Source organism: Nomascus leucogenys, chromosome 8 (genome assembly GCF_006542625.1).
Source record: "Nomascus leucogenys isolate Asia chromosome 8, Asia_NLE_v1, whole genome shotgun sequence".
Classification (NCBI taxonomy): domain Eukaryota; kingdom Metazoa; phylum Chordata; class Mammalia; order Primates; family Hylobatidae; genus Nomascus; species Nomascus leucogenys.
The window spans coordinates 80,897,607-80,918,324 of NC_044388.1; the positions used below are offsets into that span (position 1 = coordinate 80,897,607).

Below are 20,718 nucleotides of genomic sequence, written 5' to 3' on the forward strand. Positions count from 1 at the left end.
AGGCAGGAGAATGGCATGAACCTGGGAGGCGGAGTTTGCAGTGAGCCGAGATTGTGCCACTGCACTCCAGCCTGGGCGACAGAGCGAGACTCCGTCCCAAAAAAAAAAAAAAAAAAAAGAGAATTTTTCTTTTTATACATCTCTGTATTCTAACTTTTCAAAATAGCTATTACACATTCTTAGCAATATAATTTTTTAGCCCTCAAAATGAATACAAAATGAAACAAACCTAACTGTACAGAAAATTAGTAAAATGACCAGAGAATTATTTGAAGTGACTTTAGAACTCAGTATTCTAATTGTATACATCAGTAAAATACATTTGTAGTGTTATGAGATATATTGGTTTTCATCCACTCTTCCTGGTTCATAATTCCCACAGCCCTAGTTACAGTCTTCTGATACGATATTGGGTGTGTTAGGTCTCAGGAAACAAAACCTCCTCCTCTGCCCTACTTTCACCTGCCCCAAGAAAGGACTATAATCTTTCCCCAACTTTCTGGTTGTGGGTCTTAACACCCTCCCCAGAGAGGGGACTGCCCTATACCCTGAGAGAAGACATGCTGACATCATGAAGCTTCCACAAAAGCCCAAGAGGACTGGGTTCAGAGAGCTTCTGAATAGCTGAACACCTGGAGGTTCCTGGATGGTGGTGCCCCAAGAAGGGTATAGAAGCTCCACACCTCTTCCCCTATACCTTGCTCTATGCATCCCTTCATCTATATCCTTTGTAAGATCCTTTAGAATAAACTAATAAATTTCAGTGTTTCCCTGAGTTCTGTGAGATGCTCCAGCAAATTAACCAAACCCAAAGAGGGGATCGTGGGAACACCAACATGAAGACAGTGGGTCATAAGATCCAGGGCCCCAGACATACAACTGGTGTCCAGGGGTGTGCAGGCAGTCTTGAAGACTGAGCCCCCAACCTGAATTTAATTGAAGAACACCCAGCTGGTGTCCACTGCTTGGTGCAGAGGCGAAAAACCCCCACACTTTTGGTCACAGATGTGTTCTATGTTGATGATTGTTGTGATGGTGTGAGAGTAGAGGAAGAACGTGGTTTGAGAGCTTCCCCTACACAATATTTTTATTATTTTTATTTTTTTGAGACAGAGTCTCACTCTGTCACCCAGTCTGGAGCACAGTGGCGTGATCTCACCTCACTGCAACCTCCACCTCCTAGGTTCAAGCGATCCTCCTGCCTCAGCCCGCCCAAGTAACTGGGATTATAGGTGCATACCACCACACCTGGCTAATTTTTTGTATTTTTAGTAGAGAGATGGGGTTTCACCATATTGGCCAGGCTGTTCTCAAACTCCTGACCTCAAGTGATCTGCCTGCCTTGCCTCCCAAAGTTCTGGTAATTACAGATGTGGGCCACTGTGCCTGGCCCTCCCTTATGCAGTATTTTAAGAACATAAACAGCAAAGATTTTAGATTGTACTTATCAGCTATAATAGCAGTATTACTATTTTAAAACCCTTTTTATATGAGTCCAATATAGAAAATAAGTAATTATAGTTGTAAAGAACTAACATTTTTATATAAAAGAGGAAAGGCAAAATATTTAAAGTCCTATAATTCTAAAATCTAAATTAAAAATATATTTCTTTGCAGAGGCTAAAAGTTAAACAAATAATAAATATCATTATGAACTTGTGATTTTAAAAAAATACATTAGCCAGGCTTGGTGGCTCATGCCTATAATCCCAGCATTTTGGGAAGCCAAGGTGGGACGTATGCTTGAGGCCAGGAGTTTGAGACCAAACTGGGCAACATAGCAAGACCCCCATCTCTAAAGAAAATTGAAAAATAAAAAAAGAGTTCAAGGCTGAGAGAGGTTTGTTTTTAAATTGGAAAGATGAACTAGGACTTTAGATCCTTTTTTTTTTTTGAGATGGAGTCTCATTCTATCACCCAGGCTCAACCGCAGTGGCGTGACCTCAGCTCACTGCAACCTCCACCTCCTGGGTTCAAGCGATTCTCCTGTCTCAGCCTCCTGAGTAGCTGGGATCACAGGCGTGCACCACCATACCCGGCTAATTTTTGTATTTTTAGTAGAGACGGGGTTTCACCATGTTGGTCAGGCTGGTCTCACACTCCTGACCTCATGATCCACCCGCCTCAGCCTCCCAAAGTGCTGGGATTACAGGTGTGAGCCACCGCGCCTGGCCTGAACTTTAGATCTTTCAACTTCCCGTCCACAGTTCTGCCATTACAATATAAGCTCTCATAGCAAAAGACACTATTTAAAAAGTTTATACAGGCCGGGGACCGTGGCTCATGCCTGTAATCCCAGTACTTTAGGAGGCCATGGTGGGAGGATCACTTGAGGTCAGGAATTAGAGACTAACCTGGGCAACACAGCAAAACCTCATCACTAAAAAAAAAAAAATTTAATTAAAAAAATTAAAATTAAAAAAAAAATCCAAGGCTTTTACTTTTCATTAGTTTAAATCCTTGAGGGGTACAACATCATGCGAATTCTGTGTCCAATGGCCTTAGCAGGAAGATTCCTTTGGAATTTGGCATGTCTGTTTCCATGGGCGCAAACTACCTTTCCACAGATTATTCTGGTTTTGTTTGGTTTGCCACCAGGAGTCACTGTGTTTTTCTTTGCTTTGTATACATAAGCACAAATCTCTTGCCCAAACAGAATTCAGTTTCATCTCAGGCATAAACACCTTCGATTTAAAAACAGTTGTGTGCTCTCTTTGATTCTGGAGACCCCACTTATAGCCAACAAAAAATGGCCTTGGACCACAGCCTTCCAGACATATTTGCCTTTTAGAAGTCCTATTCCCAGCAGGCCTCTAAAAGCTTCAAGATGGTAGAAAAAGTGAACTACAACTTTCGATCTTTCAACTCACTGTCTAGAGTTCTGCCATTACAATATAATCTCTCATGGCTAAAGACACTATTTTAAAGTTTACACAGGCCAGGGACAGTGGATCACACCCACAATCCTGGTGCTTTAGGAGGCCAAGGTGGGAGGACTGCTTGAGGCCAGAAGTTTCAGACCAGGGAACATAGCAAGACCCCATCTCTACAAATAAATAAATACAAACTCTCAAGCCCACACCAGAGCTACTGACTCAGAATCTACATTTTAATAATACATCCAAGTTCTCCGTACACACACTAAAACTTTGAGAATCACTGATCTAGAACAGTGCTGTCCAACAGAACTTTCTACACTGATGGAAATGTTTTATATCTCCACTGTCAATGTTGGAGACATATCAGACAGGACAGATACAGAATGTCTCAAATTAGAACTGCACCTAAACATAACTTCTTATACTACTGAATGAAATAAATCTCCATTACTCTAATATATATACTCTTCCACTAAATATAATGCCAGTAATATATCCAGAGCAGGTTGGGCACTGTGACTCACACCTGTAATCCCAACACTTTGGGAGGCCGAAGCAGGTGGATCACTTGAACTTAGGAGTTTGAGACCAGCCTGTGCAACATAATGAAACCCCATCTCTAAAAAAAATACAAAAAAAAAAAAAAAAGAGCCAGGCACGGTGGCATGAGCCTGCAGTCCCAGCTACTCGGGAGGCTGAGGTAGGAGAATCACCTGAACCCAGGAAGTCAAGGCTGCAGCAGTGAGCTGTGACTGCATCACTGCACTCCAGCCTGGGCAACAGAGCGAGACCCTGTCTCAAAAAAAAAAAAAAAAAAAAAAAAAAGAAAGAAAGGAAAAAAGATCCCCTACTAAACTACAAGAACTGCCAGGCATGGTGGCTCAAGTCTGTAATCCCAGCACTTTGGGAAACTGAGGAAGGTGGATCCTCTGAGATCAGGAGTTCAAGACCAGCCTGGCCAACATGGTGAAACCCCATCTCCACTAAAAATACAACAATTTAGCCAGGCGTACTGGCAAGGGCCTGTAATCCCAGCTACTCAGGAGGCTGAGGCAGGAGAATCACTTGGACCCAGGAGGCAGAGGTTGCAGTGAGCCAAGACTGCACCACTGTACTCCAGTCTGGGTGACAGAGTGGGACTCCGCCCCAAAAAATAAATAAATAAATAAATAAATAAATAAATTACAAGAACTAGCTAATATTTCTTCTTCAAGAAAACGGATAGGACAGGACATAAACAATTAAAGACCTTCCATGATTTTTGTTTAAGATTTTATTAATATTAAATTTTTTAAACTTTTAAGTTCAGGGGTACATGTGAAGGTTTGTTACATAGGTAAACTTGTGTCATGGGGGTTGTTGTACAGATTATTTCATCACCCAGGTATTAAGCCTGGTACCCATTAGTTATTCTTCCTGATCCTCTCCCTCCTATTTTTGCTAAAGTATTTTCAGAAAACAAAAGTTGTTAAGTTTGTTTCCTTTGGCTAAAATATCTCAGAAATATAGTAAACCTTTGATGAAATAATTAAACATGTCTGGCCAGGAGCTGTGGCTCACACCTGTAATCCCAGCACTTTGGGAGGATGAGGCAGGTGGATCACTTGAGTTCAGGAGTTTGAGACCCGCCTAGCCAACATGGTGAAACCCCGTTTCTACTAAAAATATAAAAATTAGCCAGGCATGGTGGCACGCGCCTGTAATCCCAGCTACTCAGGAGGCTGAGGTGAAAGAATCACTTGAACCCTGGAGGAGGAGGTTGCAATGAGTCAAGATCGCACCACTGCACTCCAAGCTAGGCGACAGAGCAAGACTCTTTGTCTTAAAAAAATATATATATATATAATGATCTACTAGAAGAAAGAAACGGGGAAGTTACTGCCCATATCCTTCCCCATGAAACTACTGAAGGAAATGTTAACACTCCCAAACTATAGAAAGATTTTAGGATTAGGAAGATTCCATTCTTACCAATAAGGATGCAAACCCCACCTGGGACCAAGACCATGATGATGAGATGAAGCAAAAGACAGGCAAAGCCAGCCTAATCTTTTTTATTTTTTATTTTTTGGAGATGGAGTTTCACTCTTGTCGCCCAGGCTGGAGTGCAATGGTATGATCTCGGCTCACCGAAACCTCTGCCTCCTGGCTTCAAGCAATTCTCCTGCCTCAGCCTCCTGAGTAGCTGGGATTACAGGAATCCAAAACCATACCCGGCTAAATTTTGTATTTTTAGTAGAGACAGGGTTTCACCATGTTGGCCAGGCTGGTCTCGAACTCCCGACCTCAGGTGATCCACACGCCTCAGCCTCCCAAAGTGCTGGGATTACAGGCATGAGCCACCACACCCAGCCCAAGACAGCCTAATTTTGAGTTTCCAATAGGTTACTAAAGGAGGTTGGAATAGGCCAGTGGTAGTAACAAACAACAGAAAAAGGCAGTGAGTTAAAGGTAGCCGAAAGCGCCAGGCATGGTGGCTCACGTCTGTAACACCAGCACTTGGGGAGGCCGAAGTGGGTGAATTACTTGAGGCCAGGCATTTAAGACCAACCTGGGTACCAGGGCAAGATCCCATCTCTTTAAAAAACAAAACAAAAACAAACAAACAAAAAAGCTGAAGACTAAGTTTAGCATTCAAATCACTTAACTTTGTTGCTCTCTTCTATTTACCCATCAAATCTGAAGGTAACTAAAAATTTCCCATTACACTTTTCTGTATTTCATGAAGGACACTTTAAACTATGTTAGTTACATAAGTAAGGATTCCCAATGATCTAAGAGTATCCCTTTCATAAATGTCAAAGGTATACTATTTGTATAAATAAACAGCATTAGTGTTGTATTTTTAATCTGGTGGGTGTAAACAGTATTTGTAGTGTATTTTTAATCTGGTGGTTGTTTTATATTTCTTTTTTTTTTTTCAGTGAACCCAGATTACTCGGATGTTTTATATTTCAGTGTGATCCTCGCCCAGATCAAATACTCTACTCCTTAGAAGAGTAATTCCTAAAGTCAAAGTAATCACTAGTCCTCTCATTGAAAAAAAGAAAAAATGTTTTTTAGCAGCTTTAATACACAACATAGAAAAATCAATGCCACCAAGATGTATATATGTATTATACATATACCTTAAGTCATAAGGGTTTAATGGCAGATAGGAGACACACAAGTCCAAGGAACTGGACAGTTGTTGTTTTTTTTTAAAAAAGCAAAAAACATTCTTCTAAGATGTTTCCGTATCAACTCTTCCACAATCTACAATTATTCTTGATAAGATAGGAGACACACGAGTCCAAGGAACTGGACAGAGTTTAAAAACAAAAGAAAATCAAAATATGTTCCTCTAAGATGCCTCCATATCAGCTCTTCCACAATCCACAACTATTCTTGATAAAGCCTAACACTGTAAAAACTAGACATCAAAAAAAATTTGAATATATTTTAGTGAAAGTGCTAACAGCTTAGACTGAGTGACACACTATCAATTGTATATAATACTGTCCACACAAGAAAGGTCTCATTGTCAAATCACATTAACATTTAATAAGATGCACATCTCATTCACAAATCCGTTGGTGTCTCAGTTTTGGACAATGTATGAAACCCACATGTAAGGCACAATCCAACCTCCTTTTAAAACCCTGTGGCCCTACAACTCCAAAGATAGTAAGAAAGCAGCTTCTAAGAAGTCCGCCTTTGTAATCAAGCAGATATTGGAACTAAATGTCAGATGAGATATACCACATTATAGATAGGTATACTACTGTATTTATTAAAACAGCATGCCTGGCAGCAAAGAAGGATTTCCCAAATTTGATACAACAAGCACAAACCAGCCAGGCGCAGTGGCTCACGCCTGTAATCCCAGCACTTTGGGAGGCCCAGGCAGGTGGATCACCTGAGGTCAGTAGTTCAAGACCAGCCTGACCAATATGATGAAACCCCGTCTCTACAAAAAATACAGAAATTAGCTGGGCGTGGTGGCAGGCGCCTGTAATCCCAGCTACTCGGGAGGCTGAGACAGGAGAATTGCTTGAACCCAGGAGGCGGAGGCTGCAGTGAGCCAAGATCATGCCATTGCACTCCCGCATGGGCAACAAGAGCGAAACTCCATCTAAAAAAAAAAAAAAAAAAAACACACACAAACCATGAAAGACTGAAAAATTCAGTTCATTACAATTATGAGCTTTTCTCACCAGAAGACTATGAAGAGATGAAAAGACAAGTCACAAATTGGGAAAGGATATTTGCAACCTATAAATTAACAAATAATTAGTATCCAGAATATATAAAGAACTCTTAAAAATGAATCAGAAAAAGAGAAAAGACCAAAAAAATAGGCAACGAAATTGAATATACACTTTGCAGAAGCACAAATGACCAATGAATATATATGAAAAGATGCCCAGCTTCAGGAAATGCTGATAAAAAACACTACAGATACAATTTCAAACCCACCAGACTAGAAAAAAAAATTAATTTAAAATCTGACAATGTCAAGTGTTGGGGAGGAAGTGAAGCAGCCAAAACATACACTGCTGGCTCTTGACTCAGTAACCACAAGATTAACAATTACCATGAGCCAATTCAGTGACTCAAACACTGGAAGTGTTTGGTAAGCATTAAGCAACTGATAATGACCAATCAAGCATTCTGAGAACACATGAGGATTACTGCCAAATACAAATTTTGGCCCTTAATGAACCGGATCCAATCTGACTCAGCAATATAAAAAAGAAACTTTCAGCCATTTATCCAGTTTATCCAGTTTATTTTGTGAAGTACAAAATAATCAGGTATTCATTTCCTCCTAGAATTCTGATGACTTAATGTGACTAAAATTTTAATGAACTATTTATCATTCCAGTTACACTATTATTTCAATGAAAACAAGCAGTTCACAATGGCATTACTTTAAAACTAGTGCTTATACCTTATAGGAATTGGAATGGTCCTGTGGCCACCTAAGAGAGGCAAAATGGCATAAAAGAATGCAGCATAGGCATTGAGATTACAGATTTCAGTTCAAGTTCACTCTACCTAGCTGTAACCTTAAAGTTGCACAATCTCTGTGATCCTGTTTCCTCAATACATAAAAAGCACACATAACACAACCTACCTACCTAATTCAAGTGTGAGAACTGAGTTTTTTTTTTTTTGAGACAAGAGACTCGTTCTGTTGGTCAGGCTGGAGTGCAGTGGCATGATCTGGGCTCACAGCAACCTCTGCCTCCCAGGTTCAAGCGATTCTCCTGCCTCAGCCTCCCGAGTAGCTGGGATTACAGGCACCTGCCACCACGCCCAGCTAATTTTTGTCTTTTTAGTACAGACGGGGTTTCACCATGTTGGCCAGACTGGTCTTGAAATCCTTATCTCAGGTGATCCACCCGCCTGGGCCTCCCAACGTGCCGGGATTACAGGCATGACCCACAGCGCCCACCCGAGATTATTTCTTTTGAGGTAGGATCTTGCTCTGTTGCCCAGGCTGGAGGGCAGGGGCATGATCTCAGCTCACTGCAGCCTCGACTTCCTGAGCTCAGGTGATCCTCCTACCTCAGCCTCCCGTGTACCTGGGACTACAAGCATGAACCACCAATCCCAGCTAACTTTTCTATAATTTTTGTAGAGAGGGGTCTCACTGTGTTGTCCAGGCTGGTCTTGAACTTCTGGGCTCAAGCAATCCGCCCACTCTGGGATTCCCAAAGTGCTGGGACTACAGGCATGAGCCACCGCGCCTGGCCAAGAATTGAGATTACGTAAAGTGTTTAACAGGGCCGAGAGCAGTGGCTCACGCCTGTAATCCCAGCACTTTGGGAGGCCGAGGTGGGTAGATCACCTGAGGTCAGAAGTTCGAGACCAGCCTGGTGAACAAGGTGAAACCCCATCTCTACTAAAAATACAAAAATTAGCCAGGCGGGGTGGCAGGCACCTGTAATCCCAGCTACTAGGGAGGCTGATGCGGGAGAATCACTTTTTTTTTTTTTTTTTTTTTTTGAGACGTAGTCTCGCTCTGTTGCCCAGGCTAGAGTGCAGTGGCGCAATCTCGGCTCACTGCAAGCTCCGCCTCCCGGGTTCACGCCATTCTCCTGCCTCAGCCTCTCCGAGTAGCTGGGACTACAGGCGCCCGCCACCATGCCCAGCTAATTTTTTTTTGTATTTTTAGTAGAGACGTGGTTTCACCATGGTCTCGATCTCCCGACCTCGTGATCCGCCCGCCTCGGCCTCCCAAAGTGCTGGGATTACAAGCGTGAGCCATCGCGCCTGGCCAGGAGAATCACTTGAACAACTTGGGAGGTGGAGGCTGCAGTGAGCCGAGATCACGCCATTGCACGCTCCAGCCTGGGGAGTAAGAGCGAGACTTCATCTCAAAAAAAAAAAAAAAAAAAAAAAAAAAAAAAGGATTGGCTGAACGCGGTGGCTCACGCCTGTAATCCCAGCACTTTGGGAGGCCGAGGCAGGTGGATCACCTGAGGTCAGGAGTTCGAGACCAGCCTGACCAACATGGAGAAACCCCGTCTCTACTAAAAATACAAAATGAGCCGGGCGTGGTGGCACACGTCTGTAATCCCAGCTACTCGGGAGGCTGAGGCAGGAGAATCTCTTGAACCTGGGAGGTGGAGGTTGCAGTGAGCCGAGATTGCGCCACTGCACTCCAGCCTGGCAACAGAGCAAGACTGTCTATAAAAAAAAAAAAGGAAAAAAAGTGTTGAACAATCCTGGCTCATTAGTATATACCCAGTGTTAGCACCCTTTCCTTTGTGAATCTTGCTACTTTCACCTAAAATTTCTAAAACCTGAAATTGTAACTCTCGATTCACAGGAAGATATTACTGTTACCTTCAAGTTATTTTCTAATGTTACAGGACACTGTATGTTACAGGTTGGAAGAGCACTACTCTGCTTGCTTGTTTTTTCTAATTGAACATACTTTTCCTATAAGATATTCTGGGCCGGGAGCAGTATCTCACACCTGTAATTCCAGCATTTTGGGAGGCCGAAGCGGATGCATCACCTAAGTTGAAGAGTTCGAGACCAGCCTGACCAACATGGAGAAACCCCGTCTCTACTAAAAACACAAAATTAGCCAGGCATGGTGGCACATGCCTGTAATTCCAGCTACTCGGGAGGCTGGGGCAGGAGAATCACTTGAACCTGGGAGGCGGCAGTTGCGGTGAGCTGAGATGGGGCCATTGCACTACAGCCTGGGCAACAAGAGCGAAGCTCCATTTCAAAAAAAAAAAAAACCACCAAAAAAAAGAAATTCTGAAAAATCCTATTACTTCCTTAGAAATCTGGAAAAGAGGATGGATTTTCATTTGTTTTGGTATAGATGCAGGGATTCCCATTCTGTGTGGGAAACTAAACCCAGATGATTTCTAAGCTTCTTTTCAGCTCGAGTTTTTTTTTCTTTTTTTTTAATTGTTAGAAAAAAGGTTTATTTAATTTTTTTTTTTTTTTTTTTGAGACGGAGTCTCACTCTGTTGCCCAGGCTGGAGTGCAGTGGCGCCATCTTAGCTCACTGCAAGTTTTGCCTCCAGGGTTCACGCCATTCTCCTGCCTCAGCCTCCTGAGTAGCTGGGACTACAGGCACACACCATCACGCCTGGCTAATATTTTTGTATTTTTTAGTACAGACAGGGTTTCACCGTGTTAGCCAGGATGGTCTCAAACTCCTGACCTCAGGTGATCCGTCCGCCCTGGCCTCCCAAAGTGCTGGGATTACAGGTGTGAGCCACTGCGCCCAGCCTATTTAATGTTTTAAGGCACTCTGTATTACCATTTTGCATTTCTTGAGAAAGACTGTCTAAAGAAAACCACCTGATTAATGATGAATAAATATTTTTAATGAATCTGTAGGAAAAAAGATTACTCTTAAAATGATCTACATTTGAAAAATCTCAATACATTCAATAATATAATTAAAGAACAGGCGCCAGGCACAGTGGCTCACGCCTGTAATCCCAGCACTTTGGAAGGCCGAGATGGGCGGATCACGAGGTCAGGAGATCAAGACCATCCTGGCTAATACGGTGAAACCCCATCTGTACTAAAACTACAAAAAATTAGCCAGGCGTGGTGGCGGGCGCCTGTAGTCCCAGCTACTCAGGAGGCTGAGGCAGGAGAATGGCGTGAACCCGGGAGGCGGAGCTTGCAGTGAGCAGAGATCGAGCCACCGCACCCCAGCCTGGGCAACTGAGCAAGACTCTGTCTCAAGAAAGAGGGAGGGAGGGAGGGAGGGAAGAAGGAAGGAAGGAAGGAAGGAAGGAAGGAAGGAAGGAAGGAAGGAAGGAAGGAAGGACAGGAAAAACTTGTAATATTGGCATTTACACTCAGGGCTAATGATATTTCAACTATAATGCTGAAAATATTCAATAAGAATTTTAGTCACCAAATTAAACGTCAGGGATCCAGCTGGGTGCAGTGGCTCACGTCTGTAATCCCAGCACTTTGGGAGGCCAAGGTGGGCGGATCACGAGGTCAGGAGATCAAAACCATCCTGGCTAACACGGTGAAACCCCATCTCTACTAAAAATACAAAAAATTAGCCGGGCGTCGTGGCGGGCACCCGTAGTCCCAGCTACTCGGGAGGCTGAGGCAGGAGAATGGCGTGAACCCGGGAGGCAGAGCTTGCAGTAAGCTGAGATCGTGCCACTGCACTCCAGCCTGGGCGACAGAGGAAGACTCCGTCTCAAAAAATAAAATAAAGTAAAAATAAAAATAAGGCCGGGCGCGGTGGCTCACGCCTGTAATCCCAGCACTCTGGGAGGCCGAGGCGGGTGGATCACGAGGTCAGGAGATCGACACCATCCTGGCTAACACGGTGAAACCCCGTCTCTACTAAAAAATACAAAAAAATTAGCCGGGCGTGTGGCGGGCGCCTGTAATCCCAGCTACTGAGGAGGCTGAGGCAGGAAAATGGCATGAGCCCGGTAGGCGGAGCTTGCAGTGAGCCGAGATTGCGCCACTGCACTCCAGCCTGGGCACAGAGCGAAACTCTGTCTAAAAAAAAAATAAGAAAACAGGCCGGGCGCGGTGGCTCACGCCTGTAATCCCAGCACTTTGGGAGACCAAGGCCAGAGGATTATTTGAGGTCAGAAGTTCGAGACCAGCCTGACCAACATGGTGAAACGCCATCTCTACTAAAATACAAAAATAGCCAGCCTTAGTGGCAGGTGTCTCTAATCTTAGCTACTCGGGAGGCTGAGGCAGGACAGTCACTTGAACCCAGGAGGCGGAGGTTGCAGTGAGCCAAGATCGCGCCACTGCAGCCTGGGCAACAGACCGAGACTCCCTCTGGAAAAAAATAAAAAGAAACAAAAAAAAAAAGTTTTCTTTCCAATGAGTTTCTAGCAGGTTAGTAAAGTTATCTGCTGTGCAATGACAACGATGGTCACTCACTAAAGAAACATTAAGTTTCGCATTTCCGTAATTATAATGACTCTTATTACTGCAACACACAGTAGGTATTTAATAAACACAATGAATTAATAGAACTAGAAACAAAAATTTAACTAATAAAATTTCACTTACAGTAAGTTAATGCGGACAATGTAATTTTTTTAAGACTTGAGAAATTTCACATTCTTTGCCATAATACGTAAACTTTTTTTTTTTGAGTCAAAGTCTCGCTCTGTTGCCCAGGCTGGAGTGCAATGCAGCGATCTAGGCTCACTGCAACCTCGGCCTCCCAGGTTCAAGCCATTCTCCTGCCTCGGCCACCCGGGTAGCTGGGATTACAGGCGCCTGCCACCACGCCCAGCTGGCTTTTTAGTAGAGAAGGGGTTTCATCACGTTGGTCAGGCTGGTCTTGAACTCCTGACCTCGTGATCCGCCCGCCTCGGCCTCCCAAAGTGCTGGGATTTCAGACGTGAGCCACAGCGCCTGGCCAATACGGAAACTTTTAGTTTAGGTTGGGACATTAACTAGAAAGAACTATACATCACTAAAGACTAAGTATCTTCTTTTTCCCATCATCAAATCTGACAAAATTAAAAAGGAAAACATCCATCATATCTATTCAAATTCTCAAATGCTAATAACTGAAGAGACAAAGCACTAACGAGTAAAGTTAGAAAAGAATATACGTAATACTTAACTAAATTACCAAATCTGGTTTCGCAACACTGCATGGTGACTAAAAAGTATCAATTTTTTTTTTCAGTTTAACATAAAACGTATTTTTATGCCAACCATACTTCTAAGACGCTAGTCTGGAAACAATTACATTTGGCAACAAAGGTCAAAGATCACTGATATAGCTCAAATAAATGAACCTGACGTTCCACAAGAAAGACTGGGGCGCTTCCTGACGCCCAGGTGGACTGTATAGGTAAGCCTCCACCCAAGAAACAAAAAAGGCGGATAAACACACCTGGAGAAGACCAGACAAGGCCAAAGATATCCCCAAAGATCACTCACCTCTGTTCTAGTCTCCACCCTTTCTCCCCAATCTCATTGCCTCAGGCAGAACTAAATCTACACCGCACGTCCCCAGCTCACCCTCAACTCCCCACCACTCATATTCTTTACTAAAATCTGGGTCCCCCTCCCTGACATCCTCTAGTTCCCACCGAGCTCTCAATCCAGCCCGATAGATGTCTAACATGCCTGTCTTCCAGTAAGGTATTAGTCTCCTTAATCCGAACTCATTTTCCCGCATCCCATTTCCCCTCCGCCCCTTCAACTCTGGTCCCCTCACTCCGACCCTTCTCCCAGAATCCTCCCCAACTCGCGGATCTTCGGCCACTTTTCCCTCCCACCTCCTAGCTCCGGCGCCTTTCACCTCTCTCGGCCCCCCGTCCGGTTTCCCAGTCTCCCAGTACCAGCCCCCTCCCCCAACTCCGCCCCTCTTCCCCCTCCCCCAGAGGGAGGCCCCCCTCACCTGAATGCCGCTGCTGCCGCCGTCTCAGAAGCCGAAAGGTGCTGGCACCGGCCGGCCTCCCAGGCTCGGTCTCCGCTGAGCTCCCGACGGCCCCTAGGGAGAGCGAACGCCACCACCTCCAACTCTGCCCGCTCCGGGCCAGGCCGTCACCGTAGCCACCGCCAGTGCCGCAGCCGCCATGTTGAAGTCCTACTTCCCTCCTCCTTCCCCTCACCGCCCCACCCCTTTGGGCGTCTGACGTCATGGCGCCGCGCTCCACACGCCCGAACCAATGGGAGGAGCCGACGGTGACGTAACTAATCTCTCTTCCAGCGAGGAGCTACTCCGGCAACCTGGAGCATTACAATTGGATTGAGTAAACCCTGCTGACCTAAGGGGGAAGGAGGAAAGGAGGGGGTCACTAAGAGTGTAAGAATTGGGTTTGGCGAGGCGGCCAAAGCGGGAAACCCAAGAGCCTTGAAACGCGAAGGGATGCCCAAAGAGTTAGCAGCGAGTCCTACTTGGGAATTAAGACGTCTAGCTTCTGTTCAGGGTCAGCGACCTGGTACAACTCATACCCTTTCTGGGCCTCACTTTTCTCATGTATAGAGGACTAAGTTGAAAGGTGACTTCTAGGCCGGGCGCAGTGGCTCACGCCTGTAACTCCAGCACTTTGAGAGGCCGAGGCAGGAGGATGGCTTGAGGCCGGGAGGTCGAGGCTGCGGTAGCCGTGATCGCGCCACTGCACTCCAGGTGGGCAACGGAGCGCGACTCTGTATCAAAAGAAAAAAAAACAAAGGTGACCTCTAAGTCTTCCTTCAATTCTGACATTCTATGAGTTTAAACCAGGTAATCCTATCCCAAGCCTTCACTGACTTCTGTGGGGGTTCTTGTTGTTGTTGTTGTTGTTTCTGTTTGGGGTGTTTTTTGTTTTTTTGAGACAGGGTCTCGCTCTGTCGCTTAGGCTGGAGTGCAGTGGAGCGATATTGGCGCACTGCAACCCTGCAACCTCCACCTGTCGGGCTCAAGTGATCCTCCCACCTCAGCCTTCTGAGTAGCTTGGACTATAGGCACATGCCACCACGACCGGATAATTTTTATTATTTTATATATATATATGGAGAGACGGGGTCTCACCATGTTGCCCAGGCCGGTCGTAAACTTCTGGGCTCAAGCCTCCGTCTCCCAAATTGCTAGGATTATAGGCGTGAGCCATGGCGCTGGCCTTCTGTGTCTTTGTATGTCTGCTGGAATTAGGAGACAGAGAATTATTAATTGAATAAAATGAATCTTGAGCCCAGAAGTTCGAGACCAATTTAAGCAACATAATGAGACCCCCGTCTCTACAAAAAGTTTGGTAAAAATTAGGTGAGCCTAGGCAACATAGTGAGACCTTGTCTCTACAAAGACTCAAATTATCGGCCGGGCGTGGTGGCTCACGCTTATAATCCCAGCACTTTGGGAGGCCGAGGCGGGCGGATCACGAGGTCAGGAGATGGAGACTACGGTGAAACCCCGTCTCTACTAAAAATACAAAAAATTAGCCGGGCGTGGTGGTGGGCGCCTGTAGTCCCAGCTACTCGGAGAGGCTGAGGCAGGAGAATGGCGTGAACCCGGGAGGCGGAGCTTGCAGTGAGCCGAGATCGCGCCACTGCACTCCAGCCTGGGTGACAGAGCGAGACTCCATCTCAAAAAAAAAAAAAAAAAAAAAAAACTCAAATTATCTGGGCATGGTGGCACGTGCCTGTGGTCCTAACTATTCAGGAGGCTGAGATAGGAGGATCACTTGAGCCTGAGAGGTCGAGGCTACAGTGAGCCAGGATTGTGCTGGTGTACTCCAAACATGGGTGACAGAGCAAGATCTTGTCTCAATAAAATAAAATAAAATGACTAGGCACAATGGCTCACACCTGTAATCCCAGCACTTTGGGAGGCCAAGATGGCCAGATCGCTTGAGCTCAGGAGTTCGAGACCAGCCTGGGCAACGTGGTGAATCTTCATCTCTAACAAAAAAAAAAAAAAAAAGTTGGGCATGGTGGCGCACGACTGTAGTCCCAGCTATTGGGTTCTGCAAATGAGACCCTGTCTAAAAATAAAATAATTAAAATTGTAAAAAATCAGCCAGACATGGTTGCACACATCTGTGGTCCCAGCTAGTCAGGAGGCTGAGGTGAGAAAATGGCCTCAGCCTGGGAGCTTAAGGCTGCTGTGAGCAATGATCATGCCATTGCACTCTAGCCTGGGCAACAGAGCAAGACTCTGTCTCAAAAAAAAACAAAAAAAAATTAACAAGGCCGGGTGTGGTGGCTCACGCCTGTAATCCCAGAACTCTGGGAAGCTGAGGCAGGCAGATCATCTGAGGTCAGGGGTTTAAGACCAGCCTACCCAACATGGTGAACCCCATCTCTACTAAAAATACAAAATAAAAATTAGCTAGGTATGTTGGTGGGCGCCTGTAATCCCAGCTGTGTGGGAGGCTGACGCATGAGAATCGCTTGAACCCAGGAGGTGGAGGTTGCAGTGAGCGAGATCACGCCACTGCACTGCAGCCTGGGTGACAAAGCAAGATCCTGTCTCAAAAAAAAAAAAAAAAAAAAAAAAAAAGGTCTGGGCACACTGGCTCATGCCTATAATCCCAGCACTTTGGGAGGCTGAGGCAGGTAGATAACCTGAGGTGAGGAGTTCAAGAGCAGCCTGGCCAACATGGTGAAACCCCATCTCTACTGAAAATTCAAAAATTAGCTGGGCGTGGTGGTGGCAGCTGTAATCCTAGCTATTCAAGAGGCTGAGGCAGAAGAATCACTCGAACCTGGGAGATAGAGGTTGCAGTGAGGTGAGGTTGCGCCACAGCACTCCAGCCTAGGTGACAGAGCAACACTCTGTCTCAAAAAAAAAAGGGCCAGGCACGGTGGCTCACGCCTGTAATCCCAGCACTTTGGGAGGCCGAGGCGGGCGGATCACATGAGGTCAGGAGTTCAAGGCCAGCCTGACCAACATGGAGAAACCCTGTCTCTACTAAAAATACAAAAAAATTAGCTGGGCGTGGTGGCAAATGCCTGTAATCCCAGCTACTTGGGAGGCTGAGGCAGGAGAATTGCTTGAACCTGGGAGGCAGAGGTTGCGGTTAGCTGAGATCACACCATTGCACTCCAGCCTGGGCAACAAGAGCAAAACTCCATTCAAAAACAAAAAAATGAAAAAGAAGTGGAGGCATTTCCCTAGAAAAACAAATACCTCTTTACCTTCCTAGGAGTGATTCATACTTGTCAGTTTCTAGGTGTGAATCCCAGTGTTGACTCACCTGGGGCCAGAAGAGGCTGAATAGGATGCCAGTCCTCTGTTTCCCCTACCCTGTGTCTTTCCCTCTCAGTGCACGTAGACAGTGGCCAGCATACCTGCTGGCCTGCCAACAGCAATACAGAAAAAAGGGGCACCAACCTGCACCCTTCCTCTTTCCGTCTTCTTTCTCCCTCCCTTTATACACCAGGCATTTGCAATGTCTAAGAACAGAGACAGAAAAGACAGACAACCACCTCTACAACATTTCCTTCATTTAGCCATCCGGTACTAATTAAGTCCTACCATGTGCCAGGTACCACAAGTCTGCAAAGATGCTCACAAGGCAGCCCAGTGAGGGAAGCAGATAGGTGTCCAGATAATGATGGCACCTGACAGAAAATAAACTGAGTCCAGCCGGGCGTGGTGGATCACGCCTGTAATCCCAGCACTTTGGGAGGCTGAGGCAGGCGTATCACGAAGTCAGGAGATCGAGATCATCCTGGCTAACACAGTGAAACCCATCTCTACTAAAAATACAAAAAGTTAGCCAGGTGTGGTAGCACACGCCTGTAGTCCCAGCTACTTGGGAGGCTGAGGCAGGAGAATCGCTTGAACCCGGGAGGCGGAGGTTGCAGTGAGCAGAGATCACGCCACTGCCCTCCAGCCTGGGCGACAGAGCGACACTCTGTCTCAAAAAAAATAAACAAATAAAAAGAAAATAAACTGAGTCCCTTATGTAGCACAATCCATGCCTGAGGAGTAGAGAGGAGAGGGAATTCAGGTACACTTGAGAAATTGGGAAATTTCATGGCAAATTGAAGCATTTAAGTTAGGCCTTAAAGGCCAGATAGAATGAAGGGTGCCCAAAGTAGTCTGGGCAAAGGCATGGATGCAAGAAATTTCCAGGAATGTTCAGGATCAGTAAGTAGAGCAAAGGGTATATGTAGAAGAGCAGAGGGAGGTAAGTTTGGAGAAACCAGGAAGGAAGAGGTTTGGCTTGGGTTTAACAGTTCTAAGTCTATAAGAAAAAGTCACTGCCATCCTTGGCAAAGACATCTTTTCTCCTGGGAAAATCAAGAGAAAAGTTAGGATGAATCCTTAGAGCCTTGAAGATCAGATTGAAACCTTTTGCCCTTCCCCAGAAACTCATAGTTACAATGAAGGACTCAGATATCTGGGTAACCTCTGAGGCTTCTCTCAATTCTAAGAACGATGTGATGACCATCATATAAAGATGCAATTATCCTGATGACCATGATATAGATAATTTTCCATTCCAACAGATGAATACACAAACACAAAAAGGTACAATAAAATATTAAAAGAGAATATAGAGGAATATTTTCTGAGTTATGGGATGGAAAGAACTTGTCTAATCATAACACCAAATGCTGAAGCCATGAAGGAAATAGTTGACAGATTTGATGATGGCAAAAGACCCCATACACAAAGTGAAAAGATAAACTGGAAGAAAATATTTGTAACCTATATAACAGAAAAAAGTTAATTTTCCCAATATACAAAGAATTTTACAAATCAGTGTGAAAAATTGAATGATTCAATTAAAAAAAAAGTGTGTATAGCTTGCAAGAGGCAATTAGCCAAAGAAGAAATACTAGTGAACATATGAGAAAATATGCTAGTGAACATATGATAAAATGGTCAATATCACTGATAATTTTTTTTTTTTTTTTTTTTTTTAAGATGGAGCCTCACTTTGTCGCCCAGGCTGGAGTGCAAAGGCGCGATAGCTAGTGAACATATGAGAAAATGGTCAATATCACTGATAATTTTTTTTTTTTTTTTTTGAGATGGAGCCTCACTTTGTCACCCAGGCTGGAGTGCAAAGGCGCGATCTCGGCTCACTACAACCTCTGCCTCCTGGGTTCAAGCGATTCTCCTGCCTCTGCCTCCTGGGTTCAAGCGATTCTCCTGCCTCAGCCTCCTGAGTAGCTGGGATTACAGGCATGTGCCACCACACTCGACTAATTTTTGTATTTTTAGTAGAGATGGGGTTTCACCATGTTGTTCAGGCTGGTCTCGAACTCCCGACCTCATGATCCTCCCCACCTTGGCCTCCTAAAGTGCTGGGATTACAGGTGTGAGCCACCGCACCGGGCTGATAATTTTTAAAAATGAAACAAGGCTCTAATTTTTACCTAACAAATTGGCAAAAGCTAAAAGGATCAAGTATATCCAATGCTGGGTCTGATACAGTGGCTCATGCCTATAATCTCAGCACTTTGGGAGGCCGAGGTGGGAGTGAGTCCTGGAGTTTGAGTCCATCCTGGGCAACAGGGCCTTCTTCTGTCACCCAGGCTGGAGTGCAGTGGTGCAGTCATAGATCATTGCAGCTTCGAACTTCTGGACTTAAGGGATCGTCCCACCTCAGCCTCCTGAATAGCTGGGACCACAGGTACATGCCACCATACCTGGCTAATTTTTTATTTTATTTTATTTTATTTTATTTAAGTTTTGTTTGTTTGTATTGTTTTCTTTTGAAATGTAGTCTTGCTCTGTCATCCAGGCTGGTGTGCAGTGGCACAATCTCGGCTCACTGCAACCTCTGCCTCCCAGGTTCAAATGATCCTCCTGCCTCAGGCTTCCAAGTAGCTGCGGATTACAGGCATGCGCCAACATGCACCGCTATTTTTTTATATGTTTGGTAGAGACGGGATTTCTCTATGTTGGTGTCTAGGCTGGTCTTGAACTCCTGGCCTCAAGTGATCCACCTGCCATGCCTCCCAAAGTGCTGAGATTACAGGTATGAGCCAGTGCACCCAGCTTGTGGGTTTTTTTTTTTTTTTTTTTGAGACAGGGTTTCAGTCTTCTGTCACCCAGGCTAGAGTGCAGTGGCGTGATCTCAGCTCACTGCAACCTCTGCCTCCGAGGCTCAAGAGATCCTCCTACCTCCACCTCCAGAGTAGCTGGGACACAAGCACATACCACCATGCCTGACTAATTTTGTGTATTTTTGGTAGAGACAGGGTTTCACCATGTTGCCCAGGCTGGTCTCAAACTCCTGAGCTCAAGCAATCTGCCAGCCTCGGCTTACCAAAGTGCTAAGATTATGGGCATGAGCCATGGCACCCAGCCATTTTTTTTCTTTTTTGTAGAGTCAGGATCTCGCTATATTGACCAGGCTGGTCTCAAACTCTTGGCCCCAAGTGATCCTGCTGCCGTGGCCTCCCAAAGTGCTGGAATTGCATGCATGAGCTACCATGCTCAGCCCCCCATCTTAATAGATTTTTAAAAAGTATTTAATAAAAAAGTATATCCAGCTGGGCATGGTGGCTCATGCCTGTAATCCCAGCACTTTGGGAGGCCAAGGCGGGTGGACCACCTGAGGTTGGGAGTTCAAGATCAGCCTGGCCAACATGGCAAAATCCTGTGTCTACTAAAAATACAAAAATTAGCTGGCGTAGTGGTGTGCATCTGTAATCCCAGCATTTGGGAGGCTGAGGCAGGAGAATCACTTGAACCCAGGAGGCAGAGGTTGCAGTGAGCCAAGATAGCGCCACTGCACTCCAGCCTGGGCGACAGAGCAAGACTTTGTCTCAAAAAAAAAAAAAAGTGTATCCAATGGTGCGTAGATGGATAAATAAACTTTTTTTTTTTTTTGAGACGGAGTCTCGCCCTGTCACCCAGGCTGGAGAGCAGTGGCAGGATCTCTGCTCACTGCAAGCTCCGCCTCCCGGG

The 20,718-nt window shown here is 45.2% G+C and overlaps 1 protein-coding gene across 1 annotated transcript in view; it reads right to left on the reverse strand.

Annotated features, from left to right (window-relative positions):
- UBAP1 (ubiquitin associated protein 1) overlaps positions 1 to 13,997 on the reverse strand; it is a 72,904-nt gene extending 58,907 nt beyond the window's left edge. Inside the window, exon 1 of the mRNA XM_003263407.3 lies at positions 13,762 to 13,997. The gene's annotated coding sequence lies outside the window, so the exon portion shown is untranslated. The remainder of the gene's footprint in view (positions 1 to 13,761) is intronic.
- Positions 13,998 to 20,718: the final 6,721 nt, after the last annotated feature.